The following is a 23,801-nucleotide window of genomic DNA, read 5'->3' as shown; positions in this document are numbered from 1 at the left end:
TAGACTGTACCCATACCCCCTAATGTAATCCTATGTGGTACTTCTCTGAATTATGACTCAGATTATTAGAAAGCACACTAATGTGGCTCTCGTAGATTGACAAATTCAGATAGACAAATGTTCACTTTGTGTGGCAGACATACAGAGTGACAGTAGGTCAAGTAAGAAGGAAAAGAGTGGCTCTTGGGGTTACTAGGTTATGAAGAAATGTTCATGGTAGATTTGGGATATGATTGGGATAAGCTGAAAGAACTGTGGGACATAAGATTGTTAAGAACAGGATGAGCACAACCTCAGGGGGTGTACATGCATAGCAAATCTGTGGGATGGTAGAGAGGTCACCCTGGCCAACAATGAAACTGCATGCTATGAGGAAAGAAAGTCCACCTAAGTAAGAACATAAAGGAGAACAGTTTTTAGGGCTTGCTATAACAATATCAGCTGCCAACATTTGTGTTTGCCAAAATTCATATGGCATCAAGGAAACAGGAAATGGTGTGGTAAATAAGAGTAGGCCTCACATATGTTCTGATGGGATGGCAGTGGCTTGAGGAAGCTACAGTGAGTCAATGAAATTTGGGCTATGGTACACATTTGATTTAGGGAGTGTACTTGGCTTTCTCTGGGATTCCCTAAGTAAGAAGTGAGGGTAAAACCTTATGGCAGTTGGCAATCATCAACCAAAATCAACAGTTCTGGGGAGATGGCTACAAATGTTGTGGTTTGAATTTCTGTTCTTAGAGTTCAACTGCTATATGCAATCTGGCCATCATCCCTTGTGTATGTATTCACTTCAGTATAAATGAAAGAATAATATGTTTAGATAGAAATGAAGGACTTTAAATATAAGGAGGTACTACTTATAGTAAACCTGATTTCTTACCTCTTATAGGAGTGAGAGGCTAAGCCTCATTCTTTTTTCCCAACTGATCATAGTGACCTGTGTAAGAAAACTTTGCTTTGTGAAGCAGCAAAATAGGGCAACATTTTGTATTTGAGGCCAGAACCAGTATAAATATAATATAATATAATATAATATAATATAATATAATATATAATATATATTTTATATATATTATATTATATAATATATATTATATATATAATATAAATATAGCTTTATAATATAAATAATCTGCTTTATAATATAAATAATCCTTCTAAAATCTTCCCATAACATTTGTTTAGCGTAAAGTTAGATATCCTCTATTTCTCACCTTTTTTTTAGATTTGTTTATTTATTTGAGAGACAGAGGCTTAGAAAGAGAGAAAGGTCTTCCATCCACTGGTTCCCTACCAAGATGGCCACAGTAGCTGGAGCTGGGCCAATCTGAAGCCAGGAGCTTCTTCCAGGTCACCCATGTGGGTGCAGGGGCCCAAGGTCTTGGGCCATCTTCTACTGCTTTTCCAGGTCACAGCAGTGAGCTGGATTGGAAGTGAGCAGCTGGGACTCAAACTGACACCCACATGGGATGCTGGCACTGCAGGTGACAGCTTTACACACTATGCCACAGTGCTGGACATTCTTACAGTTTTAATAATACTGTCTAATTATATAATACAAATGAGTATATGTCATGTACTTACATTTTTCATTCCATTGACCAGCAGCTTCCACGCTATCTCTTCTTCCAGTTCTCTTCTGAAAGGTTTGAGCCATCACAAATGAAGTACAGCTGATTAGTATTATGCTGGGATTTATAAAACAAATCATGATTCAAATGATTAAATGCTCACTGTGCTTCTTAGGTGTTCTATGATTGCTGCACTTTTGAAAATTTTATTTGTATGTTGTCACATGAAGGAAAAGAGAAGTCTAAAAGCTAAACTGTAATGCTTGAAGAGGGGTAAAATTTAACTACTGGAGAAAATCTCATCTTTGGATGATGTGAAAATTTCATTTTCCTAAGTATGCTGTATTCTTTTTCAATATAGATAATAATTTTTCCCTTAATCAAAAATAGGATATTAAAAAACATTTATTTATGTGACATTTCTAGCACATTAGAAATGATCACATTAGGGGCCAGCACTGTGGCATTGAAAGTCAAGCCCCTCCACCTGCAGTGCCGGCATCCCATATGGGTGCCAGTTAAAGTCCCGGCTACTCCACTCGAGGAGTGAACTGACAGATGGAACATTCTCAATCTCACTCACTCACTCACTCTCTCCGCTCCTCTTTCTCCCTCTGTATTTCTGCCTTTCAAATAGATAATAAATCTTTAAAAAATAAGCTATCATATTAAAACTCTTGAACATTTTTACTATCCTATTTGCTCTTGAAAAAGATAAAAATAAAAATTATTTAGAGAGCTCAGAAGATACAATTTCTAAGTATAAATGTCGCTGTTATTTTTCTTAATACTTTATGTTTGACCAAAAGTGAATGCTTATAGTTTTGTCTGAACTAAAAATAATTACATCTCATTTACTAATGAGAAGGGCTGGTCAGGAGAATGTCTGGCAACAGAGTCTGGGAATCTGATATAAAGCAGTCAAATGAAGGGAGGGGAAACTAGGATACTTAGAAGTAACATACAACATTTACTCATGGCTGTTGTGGCCATTTGTAGAGTGAACCAGCAAACAAAAAGTGGTTCTCTGTTACTCTGCTTGTCAAATAAATAAGTAAATCTTATTAAGATAAAGTATATAAGATGTACATGGGTTTTTAAATCGAATTATGAATATAGTGAAATATTACTTAAAATGTATCCATTAAATACCTACTAGGAATCAACTAGGAATCAAATCATAATGCAAAATATGATATAATATTTATGACAATTTATCTATGGCTCAGCAAACTAGGAGCTTTATGAATGAAACTTAAAGTGACAAATTTAAGTACTTTATAGTACCATATCTAAAATCTGGTATTTCCAGTGGGGATTTCATTATATAAATAGAAAATATTTAGTTGTGGTGTCTCTAATTGGCTCAACCAGAGCAGAAAGACCTGAGAGATACCTATCCTGGGTTCCTGGGTTTAATATTAGACTCTCCCTTTACCAGATTGGACTTCATTTTAGCAGTTGCTGCCTGGTGTCCTAAAACTTTCTTAAAGTTTTTTTTTTTTTTTTTCTGAAGGTCTTTCCTACTAAAGCTTTAACAATAAATCTAAACATATCTTTAAGTCCCCACTTCTTAGTACATAGTCATGCAAATGTGGAGGAAACCTAAAGAACAGAACTTTCTCTCACATAGTCTGCACAGGCACAGATGAAGGAAAATCACATAGAACCAAGGAAACCAGCGCATCACCAGTATTCCAGAACCTATTCAGAAGTAAGAAGCTCATTGAACAAGGAAGTCCAGAATTACAAGTCCTTTTTACCATGCTGGCCTGTTTCCAAGTCCATCTTAACACAACATGCTGATCTGCATTACTGCATACAAGATTGGTCCTCTCTAATCTATAAAAATTATCCCCAGGCTCCCAATCCAGGAGGCCGATTTGAGTTATGCCCTCCTTGCTCAGCAGTAGGAAAGCCTTGTGCTTCTCACAGACTGACATTGCAGATGTATTAAGAAGCAATGGCCAATGAATCCACATCATTTTGTAATAGGTTAAGAAACAGAAGTAGATCTCCAATGAAGAATATAAAAATAATGTAAAATTAACAAAAATTTAATCTGAACTGGTTATCACCATGATCTATCATTTTAGCCAATACTCCTTTCTCAGTTTGATGACTCCTATTGCCAACTCCTTCTAACTACCACCTTTGTTTGAAGAATGACCCATATCTGAGTAGAATTTATGTCATCATAGAATCATAGACACGGGGCCTATGTGTCTACAGTCAAGCACATTTAGCTCTAAAACCCTCTGGAATATAAGCTTTTTCCATATGAAGGAAATTCCAAATGGATAATGAAAATAAAGATGTTAATTTTAGTATAAAACTTTCTGAAATTTATATGTAGCTTTTCAAGTATGTGTTTTCCATGAGTATTTTGAAAATCCCTCATATTCATGAATTTCATTTTTGCAGCAAAATAAGCATCATTTATTTATATTTTCCATGAACTATTTAAAGTACCATCATAGTTCCTAATTTGCTTTGCTTTGCTTCAAATACAGGAATAGTATAGCTATTAATGCTTCTAGCTATAAGGAGTTAAAAACAAGTAGTAAGTAGAAAAATAAATCTTGTTTCTTAAGAGTATAAACGAGGGCTATAAACAATAATTCTCAAAATATCAACTTATTTAGTTATTTATTTAGTGGATAGTTAAGCTTGTTATGAACACATTGAAAGCATATCATTGTAAAAATTAAAAGAAAAAGAAGAAAAGTTGGGAGGGGGAGGGGAGAGTGGGAACCATCATTATGATCCTAAAATTGTATATATTAAATACATAAAATTCGTTTCCTTTTTATAAATAAAAAAGAAAACATACAGAAACAAATAGAAATCAGGAAAAAACATAGTGAGTTTGGAGTTCTACTTCACAATGACTCTAACTTTGGGTTTATATGAAGGAGCATTGGAGAAAAGGCTAAGCTGTAGTTACAAAGAGACCCCCAAGACACACTGGATTAAATAACACTGAAGTTTATTTCTCTTAAGTGCAGTCTAAAGGGATACAAGCTGTCTAGACTTCCAGACTTGTTCATTCAGATCCTAAACAGCTTTCCTATTGTTGTTTCACTATCCCATAGAGTGTTGTCATCTGTTAAAACGAATGGGATGCTGAGATCCTCACATTCAAGCTCAAAGGAAGGAAAAAGCATAGTGGAGCAGGGAGTATTATATATGCTTTTTGAAATTTGTTTTTGAGGCATTGACTGTGATCAGTGTTTATCAAGTGGCATGTTACTCCAAAGAGTAGAGGTCTCTGCTTATAGGAAATAAATTCAGTAAAGATGATAAATCTTTCCTTGTTAAAAAAGGCAATTTAAGGCAGAATGGTCATATTTTTTAAGTGATTGATAAACATTATGTCAAGATGCTGAGATTTGGTGGGTTGATTTGTATAGTAGTTAATGACTTTAAACTTGAGTAATATTGTCTTGACTAAGGTGTATGGAGTTCTCTTGTCAAAAATGATAATCTTTACCATATATTTTTTAAAAGATGTATTTATTTGTTTCTTTAAAAAACTGTCAACAGAAACAAAGGGAGAGATAGAGAAATCTTCTATCTGCTGGTTAACTACCCAAATAGGCACAATGGCTGGGACAGGCCATATCAAAACTAAGAGCCAGGCCGGTGCCGTGGCTCAATAGGCTAATCCTCTGCCTGTGGTGCTGGCACCCCGAGTTTTAGTCCCAGTTGGGGCGCCGGATTCTGTCCGGGTTGCCCCTCTTCCAGGCCAGCTCTCTGCTATGGCCCAGGAGTGCAGCAGAGGATGGCCCAAGTCCTTGGGCTCTGCAACCCACATGGGAGACCAGGAGAAGCACCTGGCTTCTGGCTTCAGATCAGCGCAGTGCACTGGCTGCAGCACCCTGGCCGCAGCGGCCATTGGAGGGTGAACCAATGGCAAAGGAAGAACTTTCTCTCTGTCTCTCTCTCTTTCACTGTCCACTCTGGCTGTCAAAAAACAAACAAACAAACAAACAAACAAATCCAGAACTCCAGATTGGAATTCATTTCCATGTTCTTTTCTTTCCCTGGCACATCAGTGAGAAACTGAGTCAGAATTAGATCAGCCAGGACTTGACTGGCACTCATATAGGATGTCAGTCACAAGTGGTGGCTTAAGCCACTATGCCATAATGCAGGCCATTCCCTAAACTTTTTATGTGTGTGTGCATGAGAATGGGTGAGTAGTCACACTGTGGCAGTGACTTTTTCTGCACAGGAAAAACATGCTGATTTTGACCATGGAAAGACAGCAGAATAAAACAGAGGATGTGTATTCCCAGGGGAAAATTGAAGTGAAATTTGCAGTGTAAATTCTACAGAAAGAAGAAAGACACCATGGAGCAACATGGAAAGAATGGACCCACAAATGTGAATGTGGACCCCACACACAACTCCCATGGTCAGGGGCTGGAGGAGATGCTAACATCTGAGAGTGAGGTGGGAGCAGACTGTGGCAGTCTATATCACTAGTGATATTGCATGAGGGAGAATCTTGCCGAACACACGGACTTTGAGTCCAACCTGGAGTCCTAGTGAGGGACAGGGTAACACCTAATTTAGCAAAGGAAAAGCAGAGGGGCATCCAGCAAACAGCGGGGAAAAGGTGCCATCTTGACACCAGTAGAGGTTGCAGCAGCTCAAACGTAGATGACCAGCAATTTTTACCAGAGGTAAAAATCCTTGTTTCTCACAGAGTTTGAGTCTGGCTAGGAAGTTTGACAAGGGGATTGGAACCCACTTAGGTTTGTGGGAAGCTCCCGTCCTCTCAACCTATCACAGGCTCTGGGGCTCAAACTACTATGACAGAGCACCCCAAACAACTGGCTCTTGGAACATCTCTGCTTTCTCTGTTGATGGGGCGGGTTTATGGGGCTTTGGGGAGATCCTCCTCGTTCTGTTACTGTAGGAGCCTTGCATGCAGTGACTCTGGGAATTCTGTGGCTGCACGATAGGGCTTCAGGGATAGTTAGATCTCTGGGAAATCACCTTGTCTGGCCTCAGAAGCTCAAAGCTCCCTGAACGCCTGGAGTGGGTCATTGCAGAGGCTTCCATGCTTACACTGGGGACTGCACAGATCCTCTGTGTAGTTCATGTGCCAGCATAGGAGAAGGTTGTACCCACTGTGGGCTAACCCTGGGCATTGATCAGCTAGGAAAAGAAGAGGTGAGGTTACGATTATACCAAAAGTTATATTATCACCCTGCCTCCTGCTGACAATCAAGAAGATTTACCACACTCAACTTGGGTGTCACCCTAGACTCTCACCCCACCTTTAAGCACTGACAAGAGCTCCCTCACCCCACCCAGCACATGCCTCTAGGAATTCACACACTCCACTGGCCTCAGAGACATAGTTCAAAGATAAAACTAATCAGTGGAGAAAGCAACTAGTGTCTTGACAAATGCCTAAAAATAAACACAGAAATAGAAACACAAACAATCGCTTCTCGGCTTTTTGGCTAAGATCAAGTGTAGAAATAGACACACAAAAAGGAAGACAACATGGCTCTCTAAAAGGAACACAATAATTCTCCAATATTAGAATGTGAGCACAAAGAGATTGAAAAAATTCCTGAAGGAATTCAAAGGAACAATCATAGGATCACTGAGAAGCAAATAGAAGCCAATTTATGAGTTAAAGAAAACCATATATGACATGGATGAAAAAAATTCCCCAAATAGAAATTTTGAAGACAAATCAAACTGAAATATTAGAAATGAAGAATGCAATATGTCATAAGTATACAGTGAAAAACCTTAGCTACAGACTTGGTGAGGCAGAAGAAAGAATATCTGAGCTAGAACACAAATATTTGGAAAGGTCTCAGTCAGATTGAAAAAAAAAAAAAAAAGAAGTGATTAGAATTTAAAGACAGTGTTTGAGATTTACAGAATACTATCAAGTGACCCAACATATGGGCATAAGGAAAGGTGAATTGGGTAAAAGAGAGGAGACATAATATGAACTTACAGCCAAAATGAATTTATTCAAGAAGAAAAATAAACTAATAGAGTTGGCTGACTGCTGCCATGCACACAGAGCAAACAAGTGGCAGGAGGACAAGAACTTAGTTACAGGCTGGGTTTATATAGCACAAGCTAGGTAAGGGCCACGGGGTGGGGTGCAGCTGAGCTAATGTTTTAGCATTGTTCTCAGACTTCCTCTCTTCTGGTTAGTTGGAAAAGAATGCAAGGGTGAGGGTGGGGAATAATAAGGGCGAGAGCCAGAGCATGTTTCTTGAAGGAAGGCAGCAGTGAAGGAGTCCAACAGGGAATTTTATCTGCTTTCAGACAAGAACTAAAATGGATGAGGCTTATGTTCTTGTTCTATAAAAATATACCCAGAAATTTCTTCCATACCCACTTCTGTTATTTTTTTTTATGGGGGAAACAGTGGCTCAGTCTTCAAGATAGTGAATAATGGAGTACCACGAATAAATTTCGTGGAAAATGTGACTTATGAAAAAAACTCTATATATCAAAAACTATTATGTACCGAAGTAACCAAATTTTAATCCCATTTTCCAAGAATTTTATGAAGTATTGTCCTACCACAGTGGTTAAGAGTACCTATTCTGAAAACAGCCAACCTACAACTGTCGCTCCCCCTCTTCGTGGAGGAACGACACTAAGCCCTGCCTAGGCTTCATATCCGAGTCACGGCACCATTATGTCGCTCCCCCTCTTCGTGGAGGAACGACACTAAGCCCTGCCTAGGCTTCATATCCGAGTCACGGCACCATTATGTCGCTCCCCCTCTTCGTGGAGGAGCAACACAGGACCCTGCGCTGTTCTTTCTGTCTGCTCGGCCCTCGCCGGGTTTGCTGCTGGTTCTTCCCGGGTTGGCTACTATCCCTTCCACCTCCGTGGAAGGGCAGTTCCCCCTGGCCACATTCCCCACTTCCGCAGGGGAGCGGCACACCGCCGGCCGGCTTTCTCGGGGGCTGCACGGGTTCCCTTAGATGTTCCCCATAGGTGTTTCTGGTGCATGCCGTCTCTCTCCTCCTTTATAGTCCTCCTCCGCCAATCCCAACTCGGCTGCCCACACGCCGAGTACGCTGCTCTCCAATCAGGAGCAAGTCCTACAGTTAATTGGTTGAACTGGAGGCAGCTGTGCGGAAGCTGTTTACTTCTCTCCCAGCGCCATATTGTGGGAGAGCAGATGCATAGAATAAGTCTTAATTTGAGTAACTTAGTCTAGTCCGGATTGCTCCCCACATACAACTATGTGCTAATTCACTCAGTAGGCATGCAAGCCCAGTGTCTTCTAAAGCCAAAGCTTACTCTCTTCCCATGATGCATCTGCTTTCAAATATACATTTCTAGTCAGTAGAATTACAGGAATACTTCAATGTAATAAAGTAAATGCATATTTTCTCAGCAGAAGGACAATCAGATAAACCAATTATAAACAAAAATGCCTTTAGAAGGAACTAAACATTTCAATGTTACTTAGGTTCAATGAGGATTACAAATAAAATAAATAGAAATACTACAATATATAGCTTTAGATTTGCTATAATACTTTAGACTTTACAATTTACTGTTAAAATTCTTGTAATTTTCATCTCAAAACTGTTTCAGATCCATAACAAAATGAATCAGTGAGCTATTGATTCACATTGTAGAATTCAATAGCACATTAGCAATTATATGAATACAAGTTTTTCTAAAATATAAATTTTTCTAAAGAATGCACAGATTATTATTCTGTTTTCCCTTATATTTACATAAATGTATATGAGTGCACACGTATATCTTAATTAGAAATTTTAATTAACCTTTATTTATATGCTAAATAGTCTCATTTTAATTTGAATGAAAATATGATGAATGATTAATCATTTTCCTCTCCTGTTATAAATTATATAAATTACCAAGCAAGAAGCATTTGCAATACAGGAAATCAATATATTTTATACTTTTCTGGTATATTTTGTATTTTGTTTGTTATCCAAAGATTTTCAACGTCAGCAAATGAAACAGGATAGTTAACATATTTTTAAGTTTAATATTTTGGGCCAACCAAATAGTGCTACCTTCTATAATTTGGTTTAATCAGAATTCCAATACTATATTAGAAATTTTCTAAGCATTACTCTAATATCAAATCAGTCAGTATAAGTAAATGTTTAGTAGGATAATTATTACTTTTATTATAGAGCCTAGATCAAAATATGTTCCCTACACATAATTCCTCCACCCCTTCAAAGAGGAAGTTTCTTGCTCCTGTTGAGTAATAACTATTTATAGACTTTATGGTCATTAAGTTAGTGAGATTAGGGAGAAATAAATAATAATTCTATGTTTTGGCAGTAAGCAATAGCAAAACATTTCATCAAAACTTCACTCTGAACATGTTAGGTGAAATCAACAGAAACCAGGATGAAGTGTTCCTTTATGTAATTCAAAATTCAGTGTTGGCTTTATTTGGGGGGGGGGGGATTCCATATGAATTGTACGATTTTTTTTCTAATACTGTAAAGAATACCACTGGGTTAAAGCCTTGGCCTGCAGTGCAAGCACCCCATATGGACACCAGTGTGAGTACCAGCAGCTTTGCTTCCAATGAAGATCCCTGTGAATGCACCTGGGAAAGCAGGAGAGGATGCTCTAAGTCTTTGGGACCCTGCAACCACATAGCATGCCCAGAGGAAGCTCCTGGTTCCTGGGCTTCAGATCCTCTCAGCTCCAGCTGTTGTGACCAAATGTAGAGTGAACCAGCAGATGGAACACCCTTTTTTCTCTCTGGCTCGCTCACTCCCCCCCCAATATAATAAATAAATAGACAAATAAAATTTAAAAAATCTTTTTTTAAAAAGACATGAACAAGCCGGCGCCGCAACTCACTAGGCTAATCCTCTGCCTGCGGCACCAGCACCCCGGGTTCTAGTCCCAGTTGGGGTGCTGATTCTGTCCCGGTTGCTCCTCTTCCAGTCCAGCTCTCTGCTGTGGCCTGGGAAGGCAGTGGAGGATGGCCCAAGTGCTTGGGCCCTGCACCCACATGGGAGACCAGGAGGAAGCACCTGGCTCCTGGCTTCGGAACGGTGCAGTGTGCCAGCTGTAGCAGCTATTTGGGGGTGAACCAACAGAAGGAAGACCTTTCTCTCTTTCTCTCTCTCTCACTGTCTAACTCTGCCTGTCAAAACAAAAACACATGAATAAAGGAATATAAAGGAAATTTTCAAAGTGTGGAGTTTAAAATGTCCAAAAAAAAAAAAAAACTGAAAAAATGCCTAGATCACTAGGCATCAGGGAAATGCAAACAGAACCCACAGTGAAATAAGCCAGTCCCAAAAACATGTTTTCCCTAATCTGCAGCAACTAATATAGTACAAAAATTTAATTAGTAGTAGTGAAATTGACATTTTGAGATTCAATGATTATTTATAGCCCTTGTCTCTACTATTAACAGTATTTTTCTTCTTCTTCTTACCATTTGTTGAACTCTTTACTTTGTGTTGGGTCAATCTGATGAGTATAAAGTAAACTGAAAGAAGATTATTGTTAAAACCAAGAGGGAATAAGAAAGGAAGGATGAGACATCGTTGGACTTGGGTGGAAGGGAGGGAAAGGTGGGAATTATCATTATGTTCCTAAACCTACATATATTAAACACATAAATTAGTCTAACTTAAATTAAAAGAAAAATTCAAAACAATCCACAATGAGATTTCACCTAACCCCAGTCAGAATGGCTATCATCCCAAAATCAAAAAAAAAAAAAAAAATCAAGTAAGATTGTAGAGAAAAAGGACACAAATACACTGTGGGTGGAAAGTAAACTAGTATGGCCATTATGGATGACAGTGTGGAGATTCCTCAGAAATCTGAACACAGGTCTAACATATGACCCAACCATTCCACCTCTGGGAATTTATACAAAGGAAATGAAATCAGCACATGAACAAATTATCTGTACCCTGATGTGTATTGCAGCACAAGTCACAATAGCTAAGATACAGATTCAATACAGATGTCCATTAAAAGATGAAGAGAAACAAAAATTGTGGTATATACACGATGGAATACCACTCATCCACAAGAAAGAATGAAATCCTGCCTTTCACAACAATGGATGCAACTGGCGACCTCATGCTTATTGAAATAAACCAATATTGAAATAAACAAATATGTTGTCCATGATTTGTAGTAACCAATATACAGAGTACAAAAATGTAATGCATGTGACTTGAATTGACTTTTTTGAGATCCGATTATTGTTTATAGCTATTGTCTACAGTCTTGAAGAATAGTGGTTTTTCTATTTAATAGTTGTATAAATCTTTATTTAGTGGGCATTTAAGATTTTAATTATATGAAAGTATTTAATCACAAATATTAAAAGAAAAACAAGAAAGAAGGAGGAGAGAAGGTAGTGTGGGGATTATTACTATGTTCTTATAACTTGTATGAAATACATGAAATGTGTTCCATTTATATCAATAAAAATTAAAAAGGAAAATACAATTTAGAGAAATGATCAATACTGTAATGCATTCCTTAAACTTTCTACAAATAAAATTCCCTGTGTAAAGTCAAAAAAAAGAAAGAAAAAAAATAAAAAGAAAGAAAAGAGCAAATGACCTCATTAGACAATTATCAAAAGAAAAAATGTAAATTCCAAATAAATACATGAAATAAATGCTCAGTATCACTAGGCATTAGGGAAATGCAAATCAAAACCACAATATTATATTATCCCATCAGAATAGCTATTGTCCACAGAATACAGAATATAACAAATGCTGGCAAGGATGTGGAGAAAAGTGAACTCCATACTGTTAGTAGAAACGCAAAGCAGTACAGCCACTGTGGAAAACAATATGGATATTCCATAAAAAATATTAATAGACTTGCCACATGAGCCAGCAATCCCATTACTGGGACAAACTCAAAAGACAGGAACACACTATGTCAAAGAGATATCTGTACTGTACTCTATGTTGTATGTATGTACTGCATGCCTATAACAGCACTGTCCACAGTAACCAAAATATGAAATCAAACACGATGCTCATCAGATGAATGCATAACGAAACTGGCATACATACTTACACACACACGATGGATATTATTCAGCTATAATAAAGAATGAAATTCTACAATTTACATCAAAATGGATACAATTAGAGGGTTTAATTTTTCTTGACATAAGCCAAACACACAAATAATGGATATTTCCCCTTGCATTTCGGTGCTTAAATTTATCAAAATAGAAAACAACAAAAATAAAATGCACACGTGCATCAGTATTGCTGTAAATACAGTTTATAGTTAGGAATGATATACAAATATAGTTGTAATGATCTGTGATTTTAAATTTATTGTACATGAATGAAACTGACATCTTTTCATTTGAGTATTGTTTAAAACCTTTGCCTATATTCATGTTGTACTATGTTCTTATATTATTTTACTTGTTGAACTCTTCATGTAGTCAAACATTAAGCTTGTGACTGTAATAATAAACTAAAAATTTTATCTCAGAAATTACAAAGAACAGAGAGGGAGGAAGAAAGGTGGGAGTGATCATTATCTTCTTAGAATCAAATCAATGAACTACATTAAACCTTTTCTCTATATACTAATAAATAAAAAATAAAAAGTAGAAAAATTCAAAATAGAAGCAGTTGCTGGGCAAGTAAGAAGTAGAATAAGAAAAGGTTATTGGCCGGCGCCGTGGCTCAGTAGGCTAATCCTCCGCCTAGCGGCGCCGGCACACTGGGTTCTAGTCCCGGTCGGGGCGCTGGATTCTGTCCCGGTTGCCCCTCTTCCAGGCCAGCCCTCTGCTGTGGCCAGGGAGTGCAGTGGAGGATGGCCCAGGTGCTTGGGCCCTGCACCCCATGGGAGACCAGGAAAAGCACCTGGCTCCTGGCTCCTGCCATCGGATCAGCGCGGTGCGCCGGCCGCAGCGCGCCGGCCGCGGCGGCCATTGGAGGGTGAACCAACGGCAAAGGAAGACCTTTCTCTCTGTCTCTCTCTCTCACTGTCCACTCTGCCTGTCAAAAAAATAAAAAAAAAAAAAATAAATAAAATAAAAAAAAAAAAAAAAGAAAAGGTTATTATCATCGGCCTTCTATTCTGAACTGGTTTATTCATTCGGCAAGTGGGTGGTACTCAGTTCTTCTAATTTTAGGGGCCCATGAATATAATTAACTTTATTATAAAATCAGAAAAATGAGTAGTATAACATTGAATAATAGCAATAATTTGAGCCTTGATTATATTAATTTCTCTACCAACACAATTGTAAAATAAATAATGCAAATTTTCTTTTTTAATAAGCTCACTATCAGTTTCACTATCCAAAATGAAACATTAACTCTGATAGTACAAGCTATTGATGTGAGTTTAATAGATGAGATATTTTAGATTTAGTTTGGGAAAATATAAGTTGTTGCGGGTTCCTGTAAGCTCCAAAAACATGATTTAGTCAGTGACAGTGATTTTTATCAATTACATTGTATGCTTGTATATATCATGTTCACCAACATATTTGAAAATTTAAATAAGTAAAAATTGACGCAATTAAATGCAATTAAAATAAACTATTTAAACTTGCTGTACATTGGTTTTTCATGCTGGAGCCTGACATATGCTTTTGCTACTGTAATATTTGAATTTCGAATGATTGAATGGTCAATATGGAAAATGCATTGGAATAAATAATGTTCAGACCTATCAGAATGAATTTGCAGCAATAATATAGAATAAAATGAGTTTGATAGAGATTTAGGAAGTTTAATTTTAAAATTCATTCAGTAGACTGTATTTGTGGGAGATATAGAAGAAGTAATGATGGTCTAGAAAGTTATTGACTTACCTAATTGAGTTGGTTGTGCTACTAACTAAAACAGTAATTGCAGAAGTGGAGACATTTTCTTTGAGGGACTAAGATGTGATTAATTCAGAGTTCATATCAGGGTATGAAATATACATAGCAATTATACCACTCCAAACTAACTCAGGAAGTGAAATGTCAAGGAAGAAGAATGCACAAATAGTTTTGCAACCAGGAATATGAAAGAAGTCACACATACGGACATAAGAATTGGGAAACACCAAAGTAGTATAAATGGAATAAAAAGGAGTAATATATGAGATGATTAGTGTTCTGCTGATGATGTGAGTGCAGTATCTAAAATTGTGATGCTGCCAAAAATAAGTTTACTGTGAAAAGTTAGACAACTGAAAGATATCCATAGCATTTTGTAGGAAACTGAACATGGGTGGCATTTGTGCCAGTAGTCTTGTGAAATATTACAGCAGAAACCAGATTACAGAGGTTGAGAAATTTATGACAAAGAGAGAGTAAAAGCACAAAATGTCAGAAAGGTTCTAATAAAGCTTATCTCCTATGATTTCTTTTCATCCCTTTAGAGCCTTTGAAAGGCAAGAAAATATGTCATATGCTCAAAGGCTCTTGGTTTGAGAGAGGACTAGTGATCAAAAAATGTTTTAATACTGAGGGAAAGAACTATTAGAGTGGGAAGATTCAGAAAAGAGAGAAAAATTCATCAATGAGTTCACCTGACAAGATAGATATGAGACTATAATACAAGAAGAGTCATCACCTTAAACAAGAGATTTATTCTCTATTAACCTTTGTAGTAGTGGAGGGAGTCAAGAAAGGTGATTGTAGGTAGAAGTAGAGGAATAAAATATTGTTATACTTCCACATGCTGATATACGGTGATAACAGAAATATTAATCATATTTATGGCACTTCTGTTGTGTCCTCTATGTTTCTAAGTATGTACTTTTCACATACATTCATGCATTACCCATGTGAATTAGATGGGGTTCACTATTCAGAATTATGATGTTGATTTGTAGAGGTCTAATCATGTGGGGATAAATTACGGATACTGACTAAAGAGACAATTTTAAATAGTCACTATGAAAAATCACTAGACATTACTGAGTGCCCATGTTGAAGTGGACAGGATGAATCTGGAATAGCATAAAACTGAATGGCCTGAAAATTCTCTGGGCCTGGTGCTGTGGTGTAGTGGGTAAAGCCGCCAACTGCAGTGTCAGCTTACCATATGTGTGCCGATTCAAGTCCCAGCAGCTCCACTTTCGATCCAGCTCTCTGCAATGGCCTGGGAAAGCAGTAGAAGGTGGTCCAGATCCTGGGGCCCTTGCACCCACATGAGAGACCCAGAAGAAGCTCCTGGCTCCTAGCTTCGGATCTGTGCAGCTCCGGCTGTTGGCAGCCATCTGGGGAGTGAAACAGCGGATAGAAGACCTTTCTCTCTCTCTCTCTCTCTCAGCCTCTCCTTCGCTCTCTCTGTAACTTTGACTTTAAAATAAATAAATAAATCTTTAAAAAAGAATAAGAAGAAGTTTCTCCTCAGCCTTTTGACAGCTCCTATGGGAAAAAAAAAAAAAAAAAAAAAAACACAGAAGTTGGAATGGGAGAGGTACCTGATGTTGGTGTTTTCCAGGTAGACACAACAGAATTAGCAGACAGAAGGAAGAAGAGTCAGAAGTGGCCCTGCAGATGTTCAAATTGAAAAGGGAAAAAGTTAAGCTGTTTCAGTTCACCAAATAAATTATTTTATATTGCTAAGTTTCATAATACAGATTTTCCATAAACTTTGTTTTTGCATGGGTTTAAAAAATTATACTAAAGTACATTTAAATTTAAATTCTATTTTACATGAAATTTTTGGAGTGCCATTGTATGTAGAAAACTATAAAGGCTCCACTGAAACCTCTTAGAATTAGTGAATGAATTCAGTAAAAGCTGCAGGATTAAACATTAAAATAAGTCTAATTACAATTTCTATACACTAACAACTATCAAAATAGGTATCATAAAGTAATATTTATAAAAACTAAAAAAGAATGAATATTTAGGAACAAATTTAATCAAATAGGGTAAGAACCAATACACTGAAAACTATAAACGATATTGAAAGAAATTGAAGAGGACATAAGTAAATGGAAAATTATTCCATGAACCTGCATAAAAAATTGATATTGTTTTTAAAATGCCTTATTGTTCAAAGTGGACTACAGCTTCAGTATAATTCTACAAAAAGTCCAATGATGTTTTCCAAAGCAATAGAAAAAATAATCCTAAATTGTGTAGAGTGACAAGAGATGTCCCAAAGCCAAGGTCATTTGGAGCAAAAGGAGATCTGGAGCATCCCTCTGACTCAAAATATACTACACAGCTATGCTATGCAAAACAGCACATTAGTGGCATAAAAAAAAAAATGAAGAAAAAGACATATAAGACATATAGACCAGTGGAACAAATCAAGAGGCAGATGCAAATCTGCATTCTTAGGTTCAACTGATTTTTTTTTTTAACAAATGCACCAAGAACATAGAGTGGAAAAGCACAATCTTTCCAATAAATGTCGTTAAAACAACTAAGTATCTGCAAAGCAGAACACTAATATTAGACTTTCATGTCACATCACTGAAAACTTAAATTTAAAATCTAAAACTGGAACGTTATTATAAACATAGGGGGAAATGGCCACATTGCATTTGTTGGATAATGATTCTTTTTTTATGTGAACTCAAAAGCATATGCAACAAAAGTGAAAATAAAGAAATTAGATCCAATCAAATTATAAAAAACTTCTGCTCAGCCAAAGAAAAAATCAGCAGTGTGAAGAGATAGCCTAAGAAATGGGAGAAAATGGTTGCAAACAATACATTTAAAAGGGTTCAATGTCCAAAACATTTAAAGAACTTGTACACTTCATAGTAAGAAACCAATTAAATGGCCATTAGGCCATCATTGTGGCATAACAGGTAAAGCCTTCACCTGCATATGGGTGCCTGTTGGAATCCAGCTGCTCCACTTCAGATCCAGCTCCCTGCTAATGCTCCTGAAAAAGCAGCAGCAAATATACTAAGTTCTTGGATCCTGACACCCATGTGGGAGACCTGAAAATCCTGGGTCCTGTCTTCGGTCTGACCCAGACCTAGCCATTGCAGCCTTTTGAGGAGTGAGCCAGAAGATGGAAGATCTAGCTCTAGCTCTAGCTCTAGCTCTCTATTATTTTACCCTTCAAATAACTAAATGGGCCAAAAATCTGAACAAATATGTCTTCAACTGGCCGACAAATCTATGGGAAGATGCTCAACATCGGGATAATATGAAAAATGCAAATTAAAACCACAATGAAATATCTCATTTTACTTGTTATAATGGTATTATAAACAAGAAAAACGGGTACAAATGCTAGAGAGGATATGAACAAAAAGAAATTATAACACACTGTTGGTAGGAATATAAATTCATATGGCTATTATCAAAAAGAGTATGGAATTTTCTCAAACATTGAAAATAGATTTGCTACATGATCTAACAACCCTACTACTGGGGATATATACAAAGGAAATGAGATCAGTATGTTCAGGAGACATCAGCACTCCCATATTCACTGAAGAGATATTCACAGCTAAGATATGGGAAAATCTCAGGTGTCAATGAACAAATGTATCTTTGTACACAATGGAATACTACTACACTACTGTTCAGTCTTATAAAAGAAGAGTAACTTGTCATTTGTGATATTTTTAAGAAAAATAAGCAAGGCATATAAAGATAAACAGAGTTTTATCTCACTTATAAGAGAGTATTATGCTTAGTGAAATAAGCCAATCCCAAAGAAGACAATTATGTGTTTTCCCTGATTTGTGGTAACCAATATACAGAGTACAAAAAATGTAATATATCTGACAGAAACTGACAATATGAGATGTGATTATTGTTTACAGCCCTTGTCTATACTCTTAAGAAACAGTGGATTTTATGCTTAATGTTTATTGAATTCTTTATTTAGTGTAGGATTAAGCTTGTGATTATAAAGTTGAAAGCATGTTATCACAAATATTTAAAGAAAAATAAAGAGAGGAGGAGGCAAGGTGGGAGATAAGGAGGGAGGTGGGAAGGATGGTAAACATCACTCTGTTCTTAAGACTGTGTGAAATGCATGAAATCTGCCCTTTGTAAAAGTAAGTACATAAAAACAAAATAAAATTTAGAAAATAAACGGATGGAATTGGAGGTAAGCAGATCAAGAAACTAAACTGTCATCCTCAAAATTTTGTATTCAATCCATATTCATTGCACAATTACAAGATGTTCTGAAGGGATGAACCAAAGTATTTGATGGCTCAACAGATTTTCAAATTAGAACAAATAAAAATAAAAATACTCATTTTTATATATCATATGAGAAACAAGGTTCTCCAATTACTTCCTTTCACTTTTTCTTTGCATAATTTATGCCAATTAAACATTTTTAGTCTTGCCACTTTCTGCTTCTAGCAAGAGTTAGCTATGCATGGCCGGCGCCGCAACTCACTATGCTAATCCTCTGCGGTGCCAGCATCCCGGTTCTAGTCCCAGTTGTGGTGCCGGATTCTGTCCTGGTTGCCCCCTTTTCCAGGCCAGCTCTCTGCTGTGGCCAGGGAGTGCAGTGGAGGATGGCCCAAGTGCTTGGGCCCTGTACCCCATGGGAGACCAGAAAGAAGCACCTGGCTCCTGCCTTCAGATCGGTGAAGTGCGCTGGCTGAAATAGGCAGCCATAGTGGCCTTTTGGGGGGTGAACCAATGGAAAAAGGAAGACCTTTCTCTCTGTCTCTCTCTCTCACTGTCTAACTCTGCCTGTCAAAAAAAAAAAAAAAAAAAAAAAGAGTTAGCTATGCGTAGAATAATAACATATAAGGAAAATAATTTACTTGCTGTGTTTTGGGCATCAATCTAAGAGACCTACACATACTAATCCAATTAGATTTCACATTGACCTTGTAAGATAGATAATATTATATCCAATTTGCAGATGAAAAAATGGAAACGCTAAGAAGTTAAATAACTTTTAACACTAAAGTGCATAGTTAAAAGCAGATCTCTCATTTGAATAGGCATACAAATTCCATTTAGAACTGTCTGAAGATCTTCAGTAGGTGCATCTACTTGGAGGTGTTTTCTCAGAATCCTCATGTTTATTAATCAGTGTATATAGTTTTGATATCTGGGGTAGTCTTCAAAATCTATTCCTTCCTCTGCCTGAAGATAGGAGTCGTTAAGATTCTTCCTGAGTTTCCTGGCATAGCACTTTTCCATTTTTGGCAAGATGAATCTGTGCTAAAGGGCAACAAATTCTGTCTCCTTGGTTCTCTTCAGGTTTCTGTTCCCAGAATTTGATTAGTACTTCAAATCTAGCTAAAATTCTGAGTATGGCTATGCCTAAAATAGATTATTCTCTAGGAACTAAGACACTTTCCATTGTCTGGAAACTGTAATGCCTTGATCTGACCAACAACCTGCCTGGTTCAGAAGGCACTGAAGGTGAAAAATTCTCAAATAGTTTGATACTGGTTTCAGTTGTATTACTTGAACAATATATTTTAAATGTTCCATTTTCCCTAGTTTTGTTACAGTTACGTTCCTTTTAACTTTCTTGTCTTTATGTTGAAGTCATTTTTCAAACTAAATAAATCAACATCATTCCATTTGCCCACTAGAAACTGCAAAGCAAGCAGGAAGGTGAGCCACATTGAAAGTGACAGAACTATTGTTAGATAAGCAGAATATATTTTACATAAGAAAGAACAATATCAAATTGAATGGTAAGTGGCATACTGCAAAATGAAATTAAAGACATAAGAGAAATATATCTTTTCTCTCCCTTTTCTGAGACCCAGTCTTTTCATATTAAATGTTAAAGGTTATATAAACAATGAAATGGAAAGCAAATGGAAGGTGGCATAATTTAGCTGCTTTTCAACAGATATCAGAGAATAGCATTACTTTTTTTTTTGATTCAGGTTTTTTTTTTTTTTAAGATTTTATTTATATCTTTGAGAGATAGAGTTACAAAGAGAGGGAGAGACAGAAAGGTCTTCCATCCACTGCTTCACTCCCCAGATGACCACAGCAGCTGGAGCTGGCCAATCCAAAGCCAGGAGCTGAAGACTTCTTCTGGATCTCCCATGTGGGTACAGGGGCCCAAGCACTTGGGTCATCTTCCACTGCTTTCCCAGGCCATAGAAGAGAGCTGTATAGGAAGTGGAGCAGCCAAGACTTGAACCGGTGACCATGTGAGATACCAGTGCTGCGGACAGAGGCTTAGCCCACTATGCCACAATGCCAGCCCCCTGGATGTGGTTTTAATATTCAAGAGAGACTCGAGTTACAGAACCTTCCCAGGACACTGGCGAGGATGGGCAAGAGTTTGCACCGGGAGCTGGGACATACAACCACCTTGCTCTTGTCCAGTTGGGTTGGGCCTTCTTCAGCAACTAGTGACAGGGAGGCCATAGTCCAGTCCCTCCGCCCAGAGTCCCAGCTTGGGTGGTGGAGAGATTGGCTTCCCTGGCACCATGTCCCAAAGCAACAGACCCCAGCATACCCATGCCTTCTGCCCTTCCTCTGTGAGGGAGGGGGAAAAAAGGGAACTCCTTCAGTGTCCAGCTGGAGCTTGCACCACATGAACATGCAGAAGGCTCACAACCACAGGACTCTCTCGGTGGATGCAGAAAAGGCTTCTGACCAAGCTCCAATCATTTCATTACCAAAATACACAGATGTAGGAACAGAAGGAAATGACCTCCAACAGAACTAAAGCCTTCTAGGACAAGCCCGTAGTAGACATACTCAATGGCAGAACACCAAATTCTTTCCCCTGGGGCCAGTGTGGTAGTGCTTGAGATGCTGGCAGTGCCTGCCGGAAGCCCCAACAAGAAAAGAGCAGCCTTCTTCTCTGCCCATGACGTCCAAAGTCCAAAGCTCCCAGGCTGGTTGTCCTACAGGTTCCACCAAGGACTCCCTCTCCAGATGCACTGGGCCCGCAGCCAATACAGGGACCAAACACGCCCCGAAAGCCAAAACACCGCCAACACCACCACCAAGCAGACCCCACCTCCTTATGGCTCCAGGGGTTGCCCTCTCTCCTGCTCTCCCCACCCCCAGCGCCTCTGAGAACCGCAAACTCTACCTGGAACCCAGAGTACTGCGTTATTTTAACATCAAAATAATTTTCAGTAAAATCAGGCTCACACAGGAGAAATTAGAAAAGTTTTATGCCTTGTGATATCTATAATCTTAAAAAAGATGAGCCAACACTGTAGAATGAAGATAATCAACTACCTGGTACAAATAAGACACCCATGCAACGTCTGGCTTTATTTAATGATTGTCTCAAAGGAAAAGAAGAAAATGCTCAATAAACTATTTTTATGGGATTAGTACACTTGACACTTATTCAGCTTCCAGGAACAGACTAAACTTGCTATTCGCTGTTACCTTATCTGCCTGGATGTACTGAAAACTATGAACCTTCTCTTGTACATTTAAACAAATTGAAGAAAGATACAGAACCACAACTAAAATATGGCTTGCCATAGGAAACCAATCAGATCACAAAAGGCATCTGAATAGATTATGCATTCATGAATATAAATTTAGATTACAATCTACTACAGCAAATATCGTTAAGTCATACTATTACTTGGAGAATAGACATAAATCTCTTTAGTATCCATATTGGAGAAGGCTTTTGTGGCTTGTAAAGAAAAAAAAAATAATGTCAACTGATCATTCCAGTTGATTGCTAAAATGCTTTTTTTTTTCTGTATTACATAGAATTCAGTAAGATAGAGTAGGATGGTGCAGTGGCCTAAAGACTAACCACAATGCATTTTAAAATACCTATGATGATTGAACTAAGTTAGTTTATGATATAATTCTGTAACAAAGGTAAAGATAGAAAACAGAAAAGGTAAAATAATAGCATGTTATACTGCTCTCAATCAGCAGGGTCCTAGCAACTCAAACATTTGCTGTTAGAAAGGAATAAATGAAAAATAAGAAGTGGATTAAGGCTTTGTGGAAGGGAATTAACTTCATATGTTCATTATTTCTGGAACATATTTTGTGCTTATTTGATAATTGCCTTTAAGTGTTAAAATAGGAAAACAATGCAGTGATATGAGTTTTAAATAGCAAAATTTATAGTTACAATATTAATTATAAAATTCCTACTGTAGGTTTTTCCATATTAGCAGAATTATATTGGTTGAATAACTTGTTGTATATATGCAAAACATGGGGAAAAAAACCTGAAGTCATATCTCATTGTTTATAAGACACATACAATTAAGCAAATAAATTAGCCAAAGTTACCTTGAGGTTCTAAATTCTGATTTTGCACATTGTCACATTTTATCAAAATAGGCACATGAAAAGATCATCTAGGATTGAATTATAATGAAAATGGAAGTCTGAAATGTTACAGAATAGTTCATGAAGGAGACAGCACTGGAGTTATGGTTTGATATCCACACAGGATTTAAAAAAGTTACTAAGGATTGTCTTCTGAGACACAAGAAACGCAATTTGGCAAGTCATAATAATCTGGTAAACCTTTAAAAGCAGAATCTTTTGGAACTCTTAACTCTGGCTTCCATTGTTGGGCTATAACTTAGTCTCTAGGCTGTCTTAGATGTTCCCTTGTTTTTATGTTTATCTATGTACTGTGTCATTTCCAGATCAATTCCTATTAGGAAGAAATGAATGCCATTTTTGATGTTCGATAGCCTTTTCACTGAGAACACCACCAACTTTCACTGCAACTGCTACCCCACCCCAACTATATTACTTATAACCTGGTGTCTACTTATAACCTAATAATGACCCTTTAAGCACAAATTTAGAGCTTCATTCTTAAATTCTTCATCTTCATGGCCCTCTTCCATATGTACCTTAACCTTTAGAAGAAATTAATAGTCATCAGGTAGTACTATTTATTATTTGTATTAAGAATTATATATGATGGAGCTATGGGTTTGGTAAAGGAAAAAAATATCTGCAGGTCATTATAAGGATTTCATATAGGATTTGGAGTGGGCCATATGGAAGACTCTGAAAAATAAATGATAGTCAAACAATAGAGCCGTCTACCATATGTGGGCTGAGATTTTTTCATAATATATTCTTTTTGCATTTATTTCATTTTCATTATTTTAACAGATTCAATGACCTATAAATACAAGTCTAAGTATAAATATTCCCTTCTTTCTTCCTTCCCCTACATCCTCTTTACTTCAACCTTTCTGTCATTTATTTTACTTTTTGAGATGACATATTTTAAATTTACATTGCAGCAAAAAGGCTTAATATTTCACTGAATAAAAAGTTTAAGAAGTAAAAAGCAAAAAGACCTAGTT

The 23,801-nt window shown here is 37.2% G+C and overlaps 1 long non-coding RNA gene across 1 annotated transcript in view; it reads right to left on the bottom strand.

The window, feature by feature from the left end:
• Nucleotides 1-23,801, bottom strand: part of LOC149127467 (uncharacterized) — a 95,074-nt gene that overhangs the window by 35,972 nt on the left and 35,301 nt on the right. The window contains exon 2 of the long non-coding RNA XR_016231217.1: nucleotides 1,588-1,642. This is a non-coding gene — a long non-coding RNA (uncharacterized LOC149127467). The remainder of the gene's footprint in view (nucleotides 1-1,587; nucleotides 1,643-23,801) is intronic.

The sequence above is a fragment of the Oryctolagus cuniculus genome, chromosome 3, assembly GCF_051225735.1.
Source record: "Oryctolagus cuniculus isolate XC-2025 breed Fujian yellow rabbit chromosome 3, ASM5122573v1, whole genome shotgun sequence".
Lineage (NCBI taxonomy): Eukaryota > Metazoa > Chordata > Mammalia > Lagomorpha > Leporidae > Oryctolagus > Oryctolagus cuniculus.
This window is presented reverse-complemented; position numbering and strand designations above follow the sequence as displayed.